Source organism: Gasterosteus aculeatus, chromosome 20 (genome assembly GCF_964276395.1).
Source record: "Gasterosteus aculeatus chromosome 20, fGasAcu3.hap1.1, whole genome shotgun sequence".
NCBI classification, from domain to species: domain Eukaryota; kingdom Metazoa; phylum Chordata; class Actinopteri; order Perciformes; family Gasterosteidae; genus Gasterosteus; species Gasterosteus aculeatus.
Genome location: NC_135707.1, coordinates 12,862,547 through 12,878,478, shown reverse-complemented (window position 1 = coordinate 12,878,478; position 15,932 = coordinate 12,862,547). Strand labels below are relative to the sequence as shown.

The 15,932-nt window shown below is 41.2% G+C and overlaps 1 long non-coding RNA gene across 1 annotated transcript in view; it reads right to left on the bottom strand.

Annotated features, from left to right (window-relative positions):
• Window positions 1–5,563: 5,563 nt before the first annotated feature.
• LOC144389717 (uncharacterized) overlaps window positions 5,564–15,932 on the bottom strand; it is a 64,994-nt gene continuing 54,625 nt past the window's right edge. The window contains exon 6 of the long non-coding RNA XR_013453863.1: window positions 5,564–6,115. This is a non-coding gene — a long non-coding RNA (uncharacterized LOC144389717). The remainder of the gene's footprint in view (window positions 6,116–15,932) is intronic.

The window sequence follows — 15,932 nt, the reverse complement described above, 5'->3', positions numbered from 1 at the left end:
TCATAGGTTTGTTCATTCACTCATTTAAAGCCCGTGGAACCAGTACTGTTTAATTACAGGTCAAAAACTACTGCATATGTTGATGCTTCTCGCTGTGCTGTTGCTTTCGCTCGTGCATGAGCAGCCTCAGTGAGAACTGGTGTTGTCACAGTGTTACTGTTACGGTCCAAAACGTGTCACACTTTGACCACATTCCCGTAAGAGTATCAGTAACCTTTAATTGCAGGTGTGGGTTTCCATTTTTGAAATTCAGGTTGCCTGGGTTCAGTCAGGAAGACAAGCTGGGAAATCTTGATCATTCATCCGGTTGCCACCTCTCTGCCTGTGGGCACATTCAAATGAGGCAACCATTTGTTGGCACCGTTTCTGTGAGCCAATAGCATTGTTGCTGTTAAACTGTAAAAACTTCAGATGTAGCAAAGAACATCTTATCATCGCATTGCAGCAACTGTCTTCACTGGTGTCTGGACTCTAAGGCAGAATATGCCTTGTCCAACCTCAGTATGCTCACCCCTGGATGGAGTTCAATCCCCCAAGATATTGCACGATTCATATTTATGCATGTTGTTTCAGTATCGTTAAATTGGAATAGAATCTCTCCTGATTGAACTGCTATACAGTTTATGAGTAATGAAAGGCCTCGTCTGTCCTCTGATGAGGTATTAATGTACGACCGCTTCATGTCATGATTACGAATATCTCGCAATATTCTGATTATTATCATGGTACCTGAACTTACAGCTCACCATGTTGCAGCGTTCAAGTTTTATTTTTAGTGTTTATTTCATTTAAATGCAGGGAAAGAACATTTAGAGCCTTACTTTATCAAACGTTCTGCAGTACTGCCTTATAATATATTATTTACTCCCCCCACCCTGCACTCAGCCCTCTTCCAACCAGCTATAAACTCTTGTATAAAGTTGAAATCCTAAAAAACAGATATAAAAGCAACCCCATTGCACTCCTTTGCTGCTCAGAAGCCTTTCGAGAGGATGCTGATCCTTCAATTCCCGTGGGTTTGGTGGACTGGACTAGCGCCAGTGGAAATTGCAAACAAAAATTGGAGCTGTAGTCTTGTTAATGTGAGCACAAACAACCTCAAAGCCCTCGTTCGCACACGTCACATCTGTGCATTCGATTGTGCGTGCGCTAGGGTGTGCATGAAGAGAGAGGAAGTGGGAGAAAATGAGAAATGGATGATGTGTGTGAGAGAGAGAGCGAGAGAGAGGGAGTTTGCATGGCCTAGAAGGCGTTTCAAAGGCATTACGGCATTAGATTTACGAGGGCATTCACAGTAACACTGGCAATTAAACAAAGAGCCAAGCTCCTGTCAAAAGTTCATATCAGGTCTTAGTGTGGCGAGAGTGTGTGTGGGGAAGGGAGGCAGGGAGAGAGAGAGAGAGTATGAGGGAGTGGATGGAGGGTAAACTGGTGGAGCAGAGAGAAACAGAGAGACATTGAGAAAGAGAGCAGGAGGGCAGAAGAGCCAAACAGAAAAACCATTTAAAAAATGGGGGAGAGAAAACCTCTTATGACAAGCCAAAGGCAAGAGAGGAGAAAACCAACAATTCAATGAGCAACCAAGAGAAACAGTTACCAGCTCTCCCCTCCTGTCTCTCCAACCCATGGTTTTAACCGCCAGGCCCACACCACATTGTGGGTCCCCGGGCTTTTTATAATGGCTGGGTGTGTTCTGATCCTGCACTAAAGTCATTGGCCATAAAATCCCGTTCGTAATTAGTGGTGGGGAACAGAATGAAAAAGGAAGAAGCGGCTCGGTTGAGGAACAATTAAACATCGGTGAGGGAAAACAATATTTCACAGCGTGGCGTGCGATGAAATGTACTCATCGTGCTGTGGATTTCAATGAACAAATAAGAATTTGTTTTTCATCTCTTCTTCCCCTCGGTTGTAGTTTTCTTCACTTGATGTCACTAAACCTTTAATGTCTAACAAGGTACATCCTATCCAACCCAAATGATATCAAATGTTTCATTGTTATTGTTACGGGGATTAAGATAAATGGAATGCAAGTTATTCTTAGCTTTGCGACAATAGTGAAGCTTGAAGCTTTTCTAGCTTGTACACAATAGAATGCTGTGGGTTGTGTGAGTCCCTGTCAAAACATATTAAGCCTATTGACTAAATTAAGATTTTCATTGGAATTATTATAACTGAGTTTAAGATACTTCAGCTCACAGATATATGTGGTGAGCAATGCTTTCATGTCACAAAGCGTATAACAGTTGATGTAACTCATCGCTTCCATTGTCAAAAAAAAAAAAAAATCCTGTCAGCGATCGCTTCTGACAGACGAGAGGCTCGTTGTGTTTTTTTATATCGAATCGTGCTGTTGTTCCATTTGGTTACGACTACTATTATTATTACTATTCTGGCGAACTGCCCAAGCAGCAGCGCCAGCTTGAAAATGACTGTGTCTCCCCTGTCGACCACCCCCCTCTCCTATGATTTCTAATGGTCTGGACCACTTGAGATCAAAGTGGGCCCAAACCTAAAGTGAGCTTGACCCCCCCTGATGTACAGAGTAACTATATGATAACATCCGGCACAGTACAGAGTGCACGTTCTAGTGGCTTGATTAACCATCAGAGGCAGGCGAGTGAACAGGTGAAGCCAGTTTAGACTGATGAGTGACTGACAAGTAGAGTGAGGAGGGCGTGTAGCTCAACGGTTTGCGTCCAGTTCCCTTGAGAACAAACTGTCATTTTTGTTAGATCTAGAACTAAAAGTCTTTCAATGTTTCAATGCCAGAACGCCGCCTTTTAGATTACCAATGTGTGGTTTTCAGATGTGTGAGGCAGCTCCGGGCGGATGCGTTGAATACTTCAGAGTGAGTAGTCTGCAAGTAAAATGAAATGTGGGGAAACCGAATAACGTATCAATGGACGCCTCCGGTACACCCTGGGTACGTGTCTCACTATACTATCAATGGGCGCCAATGATAATCTACATTTCTTATTACAGTCATGATGTTCTTTTCATTACTTACTGGTTGCTGCACAATGGCAACTGATCTAATGAAAGTTGAAATGTGGTGAGTATCTTGTTATTCCATTGTGCATGTGCTCTTGAGATAAGCAACACGTGCCCATCAGCAACGGCGACCCGGATTTGTTAACGGACTCGGTGCATCGTGGTGTACATCTAGCCCCCGATAGGCTCCAGCTAAAGCAATGATCATCGAAGACCTTTATTGTTGGATGTTCCTGAGATGTTCTAAAAATAGTAATTTGAGTAAATCTCTTCCAATACATAGAAAACATGTAGGCTTGTGAAAACCATTAGTTGAAGACCGGCTGTGAGATGTGGCAGAGTGAAATAGACATCTATCGTTTCATTGAATGTTCACGTTGATCTAAGCTACAAACATGCATTTAGCTCTTAAACGAGTTTTATTTTATTTTTTTATTTTTTACGCTTGAAACATGACTTCTTCACTTACTTTTTCTGTTCTTCCTCTACCTCTTTTAGTGCTGCTCTGCCTTATAGTTTCCTCTCTCTAATCCAGTATTTCTCACTGTTCTGTTAAAAGGCCTCGCAGCACGACCATGATGTCCACACGCTGGAATGCACCTCCCTCTCTGTAGGGGCTGGAAGGGCTAGTTTGTATTTGATTGATTGACAGTTGGTTATTCAGGCCACTGAGTGATGGAAAGCGTACAGAAAGAAAGAAAGAAACAAAGTAGAGGGAGAGTGGGAGATTATGACTGATTGACGGTACCTACTGAGCAATTCGAGTGAGATTAATTGCTTGGCTGGTTGTCACTTCATTGGGCTGTTATTAGCCTAGCTTCTCCTCTCTGGGAACCATTTTAAATGTGAGCTAATTGACATCATTGTTCTGAAGACGACGGAACTCCTGTGGTATTACAGAACACACTTCGCTTTTCCTCAGTGGGTTAACAATGAACTAAATGGTAATTGACAAAACGGGAGAGGACGTGGCAGCGGGAGAAAGACAGGAAAATCAGTAGGAGGGGAGGAAGGGAAAAAATAGTTAAAGCAAGAAGGCACAGCAGTGTGTATTTGTGTGCGTGTGCATGAAATGCGTGTGCATGTTCGAGCTGAGTTGAGGTCATGGAAACTTAACGGCCTGTGTGCTTTGGCCTGTGGATTAGCCAGGACATGCCTCCACTTTGGCTGGAATGCTTTTTATATCTCACACACACAAGGTCAGGCTTGGGAATTAGAGCAGTGTTTGAAATGACCTTGTGAGGATATTTATGAAATCATATGATAATAGAAACCTGTTTTAAGTTTATATGATTTATAAATGATCCTCCTAAAGCATCAACACATATCACATCATATATTCTTGTAGCTCAAGCTCATTGGGTATTTATGATCTTACTAAGTCATACACTTTATATGTTGATACTGCATTTAAATGTGTGATAAATATTTGATTATTGTGTATAATTAATGGATGTAAATGTTCATAACCAATCTGATAAACAAGCACAAGAGCAACCGGTTTATTCACATTTACATCTACAGCGAGACAGCTTCTGAGTCTTTGCTTGCTTTTTATTTGGATTGGTGCCGGTTTCAAACCATTTTGATTTAGTACATTCAACTAATACAAAAATAAGTTGTTTTATATAGAAATCTATTCAAAACACTTTGGTATTTGTTTGCTTTGCATTCAGCCTTCATGCTTGCATTATTGCAGAATGGAAAACAAGTTATGTAAAGTTAAATGATATTACTATTATTACTTGATGATAACCTTCACTTACATCACATACCCAGCGCGCCAACATACACTAACGTATGGTGGTGGTTAAACGTATGGTTTGCTTTGTGATTTCAAACAACCACACTTTCCCAGGTTTTATTTAAATGGTCTATCCTATTCCTAGGTATAACAGAGGTTTGGAGGTAAACAATGCAACATAAGTAACAAATACAGGTCTCTTCAAAATAACAGCACTTTGGGACCAGAATACCGGTTTGTTATCATTAGTCACTAAGTTGAGAACGCCAACATATGATGGGAAATCGAGCAGGCGGGACGGTCCGAGATACTGACTTTTTCCATCTTTTTTTTGGTTGTCTTTATAGTCCATAAAGGTTTTGGTTTTAATGATTGCCATCATGAATGTTAACTAATCTATCACAATGTTTTCACTAAGAACATAAGCAACATTGCTTTGAGGGACTTTTAACGTTTGCTCAACATGTTTCCTGTTGAATATTGTACATCCTCTTAAAAGATAAAAATCCAGCCACCACCTGGAAAGAATTACAGTTGGTTACAGTTGGCCGTATCTTTCCCCCGAGTGAACAGGAAATGGCTTATTTCTCCTGAGTAGACCAGGTCCCAGCCAGGGAAGTGGCTAACCACATGAAGCTAGTGTGATCTTGTATGCTTACACGCAGTAATTGCACAGGTGAGAGAAGCTGGGCTGCTGGGATGAAAACAGCACGGCCTTGTTTTCAGTCCCCCACCACTGGGGAATGGAAAAGTCCTGAATCCATTTCATTCATTAATCCTGGGCGAAGAATTCAGCCATGTTTGAAATCGCACTTACAAAGCAAATAATCTGAAACAAAAATAGTGAATATTTATTTCAAGGTGGGAGCATTACTGCAACATCAGTAGAGCAATAAACAATGTGGAATCTGTATTTAATTCTGTATTCATTATAACACAAGGCACATGCAGCAGTTAAACAAATGATGATCATCACCTAAAGGGACTTTTCTTTAGTCTTGCCTCAACCAACACATGTGAACCAAACGTAGTTAGTACAACTATCATTATTTGTTTGTGAAATGAGGATCAGTGGTAAGCAGTCTATTTTCAAAGTAAAGCTCTTGTGCATTTGATCCTCAACAGGGTCAAAGGGTTTTTTGTTGAATGTCTATATGTAGCTTTTAACCAGGTGTTCCAGTTCCTCCACTTCAGAGACACGTCAGGTGATTTGGGATTGGTTTGGTTTTTGCTTTGAAAAATCTATCTGCCATTTGCAATTGCCTGGTTGTTCCTCCTCCTCGGCATTCGTGTGGTCGGTCATTCAAGTGTTTGTCGTCCGGCCTGTTGTGTAGACTGCACGTTTTGTCGTAATGTTGTGGAGCTGTTGCTTGGCCCCTGTGGCGACACAAAAAGACAAGAAAAACACAAACTTGTAAACATATTGGAATCCATTCCCCATCTCCAAAGTCCGGCCTTTATTTATTTTGAAAGAGGATCTAATATGTCTAATACAAAAAAATACAAAACAATTTGTGTTTTAGTGTTCAAAGTACTTTAACTCCCTAGGGACGCTCTCATTCCATCAGTCACATTTCTGCTATATTTCTATCCCTGTTTAAGTTTACTTACTTTCTTGTATCGTCCGCATAATAATCTACCGTCCATCCATCTCGCCTCTTTTGGAATTAGTTTTTATAGTCCTGAAGCTCAGAAGCTGTTCATAAACTGTTAAGAAAAAAAAACATCAACCTCCCAAAACTTCAGCCATGCTCCTTCTGACACAGACAGACAAAAAGTCTGTTCAGACTTGATGACAGCTCTTCCGTGTGTCCATCATGTATAAAGCCATTCCACCACATTGCTGTGTTGTTTAGGCCTGATTGGCCATCCTGTTTATTGACCGCTTTTGTTGGAGTTCTCTTCAAACTGTCCTGTTCATCATAACTTCTTTCCTCATCACCCTCCGCCCCTTTCGACAACATATTTGATGTTATTTGGTTTTGCGTGTCTTGAATTTCTCATCTTATTTCCCTCTGTGTCTGCTCATGTCTGGATGCTAAAAGTTCATTTGCAGACTGCATGCAGCTGCCTGTTTTCGAAGACCATACACAGGTCGATGCTTACTTCTCTCCTAAGATGAAAGCAAACGTGAAAATATGTAACCACAACAAGCCAGGCCAGACAGTCAACACCAGCCTACATGATCAGACTAGGTATTTCTTGTGGAGTCTGAAGGGAGGCTGAGAAGCAAGAATACGCACACACAGACCATGTCGAGCGTCCATCCAACACTTCTGAATTTATTTCATTTTGCTTTATCCGTGCGGAAACTCCCAACAGTTTCTCTGACTGACCAAACGCCCTCGGTTTCTTCTGAAAGGGTAGAATTCCATAGACCTTGAGCACAAAGTTCGAATGGATGAGAGGGAGCAAGCAAAAACACAGCTCAGGTAATAACCTGATTGTGCCTGGGTTGGTTTTGATTTAAGAGAGGAAGAGCGTGTCAAAGAAACAGCAGGCTCTCTCCTGTCTCAATTCCACGTCAGATGGAGGAAGAAGAAGCGGGAGACGGATGGAAACGTAGACAGAAAGGAGAGGGGAAGAAATGGAACAAAGAGAGATGGAGACAGTGATTCCCACCCCGTGCCAATAAAATGAAGTGAACTGACACAGAGATACCGATGATGGGTGCACTACAGAGGGAGACAGGGGAGGGACATGTGGGAGGGTATTACCAGTGAATGAATTTTTAATAGCATTTGGATCAGCTATACAAGGAGCTCAAACCAACATAAATGCCTTGCTTCCATAATTCGAAACCTTATTTAGCTAAAGCGTGTTTATTTCTCCGGGATGCGGCACCGCTCTGATCAGTCAGCAAACATGACAGACCGTGTAGCCGACACCAGAGAGCAAGGGAGAGACCCCGACAGGGAGACCGGTGAGGACAGAGGGGCTTGTGGGTAACTGTAGCTTTGCAGTCACTAACTGGTCATACGCGCAGCCAGTTGATTACCCTCAAGTGTCTGAATTCACACATGAGACGCATTTGGATTTTAAACTCCTGCAAAAACATGTGTCGGCCCTCAGCCAGCTGTCTGTCACCCAGCAACGGCCTGACAGCAGCACCAGCACAATTAATGTAAAGCTGGGTGGATGTGTCAATTTACCCCCAATTTCCTGCTTACAGCACCAGAATTCTTTCAAATGTGTATTTTTGGAGCATAATATATGAGCCGAGCCATTTTTTTTTTTCCCCTGCCAAAAGCATCTCCATATCAACGCGGGTGTCCCAATTTGCCAAATGGAAGCACGTCCCAATCCCATGTAGAAACATTGTAATTTTACCAGCTATATTCAAATTTGTGCCTTCAAATAAGAAAGGAGACGTTACATCTTGACTCAAGTTTTTAATAGATTTCCGCTGTTATATCAGCATGTATATTTACATTCTCAAGTCATTGTTACTTACAACAAAGTGCAACGAGTATACGATCAAACGTCACGTTACTCTTTCTATGTAAAGGCATCTTTAACCAGCCCCACAAGTCAGTGGGGGCGTCAAGAAAAGGAAAAATATCTATGCAAAAGCCTCACCCTGTATTGACCTCATTCTAACCTCCGTTTAATTTCTTATGTTTATTGATTAGAAGTTATTTGAAAGTCTCTGAAGCAGCAACTCGACAGATGATTTCATTAGAATCAAACTCCCCAAGACAGATAAAGAAACTGGGACCGAGTAGCTATTCAAGTGTTTAATACAGAATCCAGAGAATAATCTGCATGTGGTAGTTATATATTTTTGTTTATTTAGTTAAGATGAGGTTGAGGTAAGCCACAATAATAGTGGCACAGGTCTTGTAAATTCATATCAGGGATTGAATTCAACTTTGGCAGGCACAATGATCAATGTTCAGCTGCTTCTGTTGTTCAAGACATCTGTTGGGTTTTTAAAATGTATTTTTCATTACAAAGGACGGGGATTTATTCGTATTCAAACCGGCACTTTCAGAAATGTCAGTTTTGAAGGCCAAGTGGTTTTAATGTTAAATAGCTTGACAACCTCTTGAGATTTTAGGGTTTGGATGTTGTATTCTCTTTCCCAGGAAAATGAACTCGTCATGCACCACGCTGACCTCGTGCAAAATACATTCAAATTGATTCAATCAACATACTATTATTTTCTAATTCAGCAGCTGTCATGTTTCTGGTAAAATAAAGTGAAAAGAAGGAGAATAAGAAAAAAACAACACACTGCAGCCTTGTAAGTCACCCTTTGTTTGCCCAGGGTTATGCTTGAATCTGTGACTACATTGTTGCTTTTTTCGGAATGGTAACACTAAACCGCTTTGTTTTCCCTCCCTGCACCCATCCATCCATTCGGCAGGCTTTCTTCACTCTGCCTGAAAGTCCTTTGGTCTGTTTTCTCTCTTAGTTTCTGCGTGACTGTTGGCCTCTTCTTCTTTTCCAGTCTCTTTTTCTTTTCTTTTTTTTTTTTTCTCGCCATCTTGGACCTATTTAGGTAACGCACATCAAACAATGTACTGACATGCGCTGTGTATTATTAGACAGAATTTGCTGAACAGGGCCAACTGAGGCAGATTAAAGGATGAATAATTGTATATTCACTTTATTTATAGTCATGGCAGATGCAACAAAACATATCCATAGCAGTTAAGTGGCAATGGGACACAACATCAAGCGATGCTGCATTCTGGGTATTTTTGTTAGCTATTGTTTGTTCATGCCGTGCGTAAAGCAAAAGGAGACACACCGACAAATGAAGGTCTGAGTATAGTAATAGAAACGTTGTTTTTATTCTTATCAGTTTGACTTTTCATTCTTTAAGCAGTTTTTAACAAAATTGACTTTCTTTTAACATCAGACTGAATAACTATATAACTGAATAATGTATTCTATAAGATGCTACAGTGGAGGGAAATCACTTTCTGTTTAATGTTGAAAGGTAAGGTAAGTCCATCCATCCATTGTCCAACCGCTTATCCTGCACACAGGGTCGCGGGGGGGCTGGAGGCCAGGTAAGGTAAGTTTCTTTTTCAATTTAATTGCATAAAAACACTTTTTCAAGCCCTACAGAAGTAAATCGTTCCAAAAAGAGTCCCTGTACTTTTAGTAACCCCTTAAAATGTAGGGGTCGCTGTGCCATTTGTTACAGTAGTTTCAGAATCAATATCATTGGGTTTCAGTCTTTTAAAGCGTCTGTTTGGTCATTTTCTCTGTGCGTGCGCACTCTTTAATGTGTGTCATAGCGGTAAATGCAGTAAATTAAATGCGCAGTTGTAACACATTCAACAATATCATATAGAGGCAATGGTGTTCATTGCTTGCACCTATTGGTATAATCTCACAATGACTCAAATTAAAAGGCTCATTAATCCGACAGTGTAATCCCCCCATTGCAGGGAGCGCCTTATTCAGCCTGATTGTGGATTAGAGAACACAGGGACTCTGTGTTGGTGGTCACTGATGTATAACACCTCATAAAGATAATACGTTGTGTGTGTTTCCTGCTGTGCTGGTGGTCAGCATCGTGTGTGTGCGTGTGTGTCTTGGGGGGGGTTATGTTGTCCATGTGAATGTAATGTACCTCTTTTCTTCTTTTGTGGTTACCTGGTGAAGGGGAAAATCCCTGTCAGGTGGTCTTTTCGCAATGTGGACTATAAAGACAGGCGGCCCCAAATAGAACTCTAAGTCAGAGGGTTTAGGTACGGGATGGAAAGCAGAGTATTAAGGGGGACCAAAGATAATATACTATCATTTGTCAGTTTTCAAACCCAATGACCATCCATCTAGAGGTTAACACATCTGCTCTGAATTCATAAAAGCGTGATGCATCCTGATCATATTTCATGTGTTATCTTTGATGGATGCACAGAACTTATTTCACGTTTTGCCGCTTTTGTTCCCCGGAGTCAAGCACTCATTCCAAGGTCTTATTTGGGGTCATCACATAAAATAATTTTTCAAGTCAACCACCCTCCCTCCTCAACCACTCTGGAAAAATCATCATGTTGGTCACATGGTGTCTGTTATTTGTATGGACGGTACCGTTAAGTATCTAATAAAATCATAATTCCAACCCCTGCATAGTAAAAAGGAGCAAATGCACCTTTTGACTCCATCAAATCTCGTTCCCAGAGATCATTCGTTAAACGTAAATTGGAACTGGTGGGCAGAAAAAAGAGGCAGATGCTGAAACCGTAATAATAATAAACATTTACATCCCTCTGTTGCTGTATGGGAAAATCTATACTGTACAGCCTTCATACAATAATAAAAAGGTGTCTGCAGAGATGCATGGCTGCACTGCTCTCACTGGAGCTTGAGATGAATGTATTCATCATACACTGTTGTTGCATCCCAAATGGGGACAATCTTCAAAGGTGGCCCTAAACATAAAGAAACAGTTTATCTTCATTTGAAGCACTGATGCGTGATAGGCTGTGTGTGTGTGTGTGTGTCTTAGAGATGTGTAGTTGATATATTCATGGCTGACTTTTATTGCCATAACAAAAGAGGCCCACTAGTCTTGGATTGCAAGACGGGAGATATTTAATTTCATCATCATGAGCTCATGGCACAGTAGAGCTAAGTGCTGGTAGTTTATTGTAAACCATCCGCCAGGTTGAGTATGTGTAGTCAAAAACGGAACACTATGCATATTCATTGGTCTAGTGATACATTTTTTTTATGATTCAAACAATGGTACAAAATCTCATTGTCCAACTCTTTGGTAATTGGTCAAAACAATAACAAAAAATCTTACAAAGATTAAATTTACTTCTGCTTTTTCTAATCTAATGGGGGTCATAGTTTTATTAATCTCAAAGCCCTTTCAAACCTCACAATAATGTCCATAACACTAACCTTGGAAAATTGAAAATCCAATGCGTTTTGGATTTTTAATGGAGCGATTTGCTGTCGTTTGAGTCCAGCTTGCTGGCTGAGCTGTTGCAGCACCCCTGAGATGCCCCTGAGATGCGTTGCTTACAGAGAGCCACCAATGTCTTCCCATTAGATCAGCACTTCTTGTGAGCAATGTTCCCCTTTCTACCGTCATTGATACATTTTCTGCAGGCCTGCTGGAACGTTTCAAAGCCCAACAAACCAAACTTTTTTGTCAGAAGAACCCTGCTGTATTAATATTAATGCAGGATACATATAAACGTGCGTACTTTGGTCGTGTTGTAAAGAAAGCATGGGTGGGCAGGCACAACGTGTCAGGTACAGTGCAGGACAAAAATCTCCTAATCTGCTAACCCTTTTCTATTCATAATTATTTCACAGGGCAGCCGTCCCAAAGACATACGGCCTCTACCCTGCTCAGCCTGGTCTGCCAAGCTCCAACGCTGGGTTTGATGTTGCTCCAAAATCCTACAGGGTATGATTATTTCATTCCTTTTTTAACATAACACATCAATTATTCAGCTTTGCTAGACCAGATTTGATATATCTTTTTCCTTTTTTTCCTTTTTCTTTTGATTTAGCAAAAATCACTGCATATGTGTGTATTGGTGTACGTCCACCCATCTAAGGGGACTGAATGTAGAATGTTCCGTGAAGATAATACCTCATTCCTTGGATGATTGATGGATGGTGAAGGGTTGTAGTTGAAGCAGTGGAAAAAGCAAGTTCTCTGGATAAGTGATGACTACATTACCATAGGATGGCAAATGCTCCTTTCACTCTACGATGAATTGCCTCCCATTCTCAAGGCAACTGTCCGCACGACAAGTGTAACTGTGGCAGTGTGCGTGTGTGTCTGTACGTGTGCCACTTTTTTAAAAATTCCTCCTGAATTTGTAAGCTGTATAGCACTGCAGGAAGAAAGACGTTATTACTATACATTTACACCTGTAGGTTTTTCAATGCAAGTCAATGTTAAATATCCAAAGGGGAGCACTAGTGAACTTGTACTCTATAAATGTCCCTAAAGCATGTCATTGCTAAAATAATTAGCTTGTGCTTCACAAAAATGATTCCTTTATCCTATCGCCTCATTTTTTCTGTCACTCCCCCTTTCTTACTTTCTCTCTCGCCTGCCATTCCTTGTCTGCTTACATTCTCATCTTTGCTAATGAGCCCATTTAAACCCATGCCAAACAAAAACAGCAAGAGAAGAAGCAATAGGTGCAGTGCTTACTGGAATCTCTGTTTGTTAAAGGATTCATCATGTGAGATGTTTTCAATAAATAATACATGCAAATGCTGACTTTTGTCTGCAGACGAGACTGCGGGACATGAATTATGCATTGTTATTTCTGGATAGGGCAATACAGGGAGTGTGTGTGTGTGTGTGTGTGTGTGTCATGGTACACACAGTTTCTGAGGTTTATAATCACGTCACCAATGTGGACACATCCGACTGTGAGTACCTCTGATGAAAATGTTTTTTGTGCACACATGTACCCAATCCACACTCTAAAGGATCACAATCAGTCCCAATCCATTATTAGCAGTAGTTGATCTCATGCTATTTACTGTAACTCGCTTGATGGGTCAGATGAAGTAAAGAAGGAGATGCGAGTGATTTTTCACTCATTTGTCGTGTGTGTCTGAGAGGTGGCCCTCTAAGCATTTGTGTGTGTGTGTGTCTGCTTTTTTTTTCATTTTATCTCTACTCTCCCCTTTTTTTTATTTTTTTTCCTGCCGTTTCCCGTAATCACTACAACAACAAAGGAAGCTGTGCCCCTGCTAGACAGGGGAAAGGTTCCACCAGAAATGCTCAAATGTGTGTGTGTGTTTTTAGGCTTCTTGTCTTTTGTCACTGGGGAAACAAAATTGAGAAAAAAGGGAATAATTACAAAGAAGAGAAAAGTACCCATCCACCCGCAACAGCAATCATCGGTGAGCTCTGCTGTCATTTCATTCCACGGTAAATAATTCATCAAAAGAAACAAAAGGGGAAACAAATATGCAAATAAATGCCAAAAAAGGCCGGTGACATTGGCCTACGGCCACATGGGAACAATAGTTGTGGATTATTATCAGTCAGGTTATGACTGTGATAAATCTGAACTCCTGATGTTTCAACCACCTTGACAGATACTGACACACGGAAAGAAAAAAATCTGGAGGGATTTGATTTGAGGAGGGAGGGATGTTGGGATTAAGGACAAGGGGGATGGAAGGATCAAGGGAGGAGGAGAGGCAGGGAAGAGGGGTAGCTAACATTGGAGGGAAGAATAAAAAAGAGATTTGGGAGGGGACAGGAGGAAAGGAGGGAGGGAAGCTTTTGAGGGTGCATTCGACAGTACTGTGGAAGGTAGCCATCAAGAGCTTTGATGAAAAGTGCAGGCCTTCTAAAGCTTGGGAATGACAGCATATGATTTGGTCAAAGCATGCAGCTTTTCAAAGGTAGACATTCTCCCTCCCATTTTATCTCTCTTGGGTTTTAGTGTAACTTTTTGGGCTGAGCTCTGACAAAATTCCAAAATTGGTTGGACAGATTGACTGCATGTGGTACTGTCGCTGTGATTTACCAACAGTAGACCTGCTGAAATTAAATTTACTGTTTCAACAAACTGTCCTAGATCAGCAGCTATGCTATTTTTAACGAGGAAGTGAAACCAAATGCGTAATTCGGTATGCTTGAAATCAAACCTCATTATCCCTGCAAAAAAAGAAATGCACAACAGAATTTGAGTGTTTGAATGATCCGGTCGAAAAACATGTACCGCAGCTACCACTTCATACAGAAACCTTTTTTAAGGAATACCTTTTTTTTGTTTCACAAACACCAAGCCTTGAGGATGCTGTGTGTGTTTCCGCCGTTGGCAACCCTCTTCTTTGAGTGGTGCTTGAGGCTTATTAACAGTTTGGCTCAGCAACGGCAACATGGACGGGCTTTCTGAGCCAAGTCGTTAAAACTGAGGCTTGAGGTTTTACTGTCCCAGGTCAGTGGTAACCGACAGCTGGTCAGATGATAACAGTGTGTCATTTTCACACTTACATACATACACAAATACATTATGTGGGAAATAGCATGCAATTTGACACCTACGCACATAGAGGGGACACCGCACTCATCATACCGCTCTTTACATGTAAAAGTATACATGTGCACAGCATTGAAATTGCCTGTGAGGCTCTCGTCTGATAATGACGTCTAGTTCACTTTCTCACACAGTAATGCGCACACACACAAACACTCACACAGATAATAGTGTCTAATTTAGGCCCTCATGTCTGTAGAGTTCTCCAGAGGACTAGACCTCATCATGAATATATTGGTGACCTACATACTACAGTAGGAACACACACACAGACAGACCGACACATACACACCAGTATAGCTGTAGATGCTTCTATGCTGGAATACAGACATCTACAGAAGAGGCATCGAGCATGCATGCAGAAAAAAAGGCACAAAAACTGGGAAATGTGCATAATGTATGGAAGAAAAAGTTGCACTCTGTGATCTTCCCTGAAAGATCAAACATGTATTCTAATAGCTGTCATAAAAGAACTAGCTTATTAGTATGGGAAAACTGATGCAATGAAAGATACAAATGTTCTGCACGTGGTTGTGGTTTTTGCCATTATGTAACCAGCCTCTCCTGCCTGAATGCTTTTTTTGGGTGCCCTTCTACTTGATAGTTTCTTTCCTTTCTGCCCGGAGCAGCTCTGCCAATGACACGATACAGTAACTGCACCTTGTGTCTGCTGGGGAGCACCGGAATCTCTTTATCCAAGTTGTATTATGCATTCTGTTGGCACCAGACAGACCTCCAGTCATCATTCATCATTCATGGGCATCGTCTGGTAGCTTCACAGTCTACTAAATGTCGACAGGACCTGACGGATAGTAAGAGAGAAAACATGCCAGGAGGCCTGACTCATACCCCGATATCACCGCTGCAAACACCTCCCCAGAAAGTGGGTCACAGACATTGACCAAATAAAAAATGAACAGTGTGATTGTGTTGTGGGATGACATGGCAGACGAAGGAAATTAAGGAGATGATAATTATTACCTAGATAGCATTGGTCTTGACATTTTTGGATAATTAGAGACAAACTATATTTATTGGCATATTTAAGGGCCTGCTAGAACTTATCTGTCAAAGGTTGGAGACCTACGCTGACGTTTATGAGTTACTGTCTGCACAGCACTGTAAAAGTCTAAAACAACATGAATCATAACTGAGGAGGAACTGAGGCTGGACCACGACGGGTATAGAAATAGACA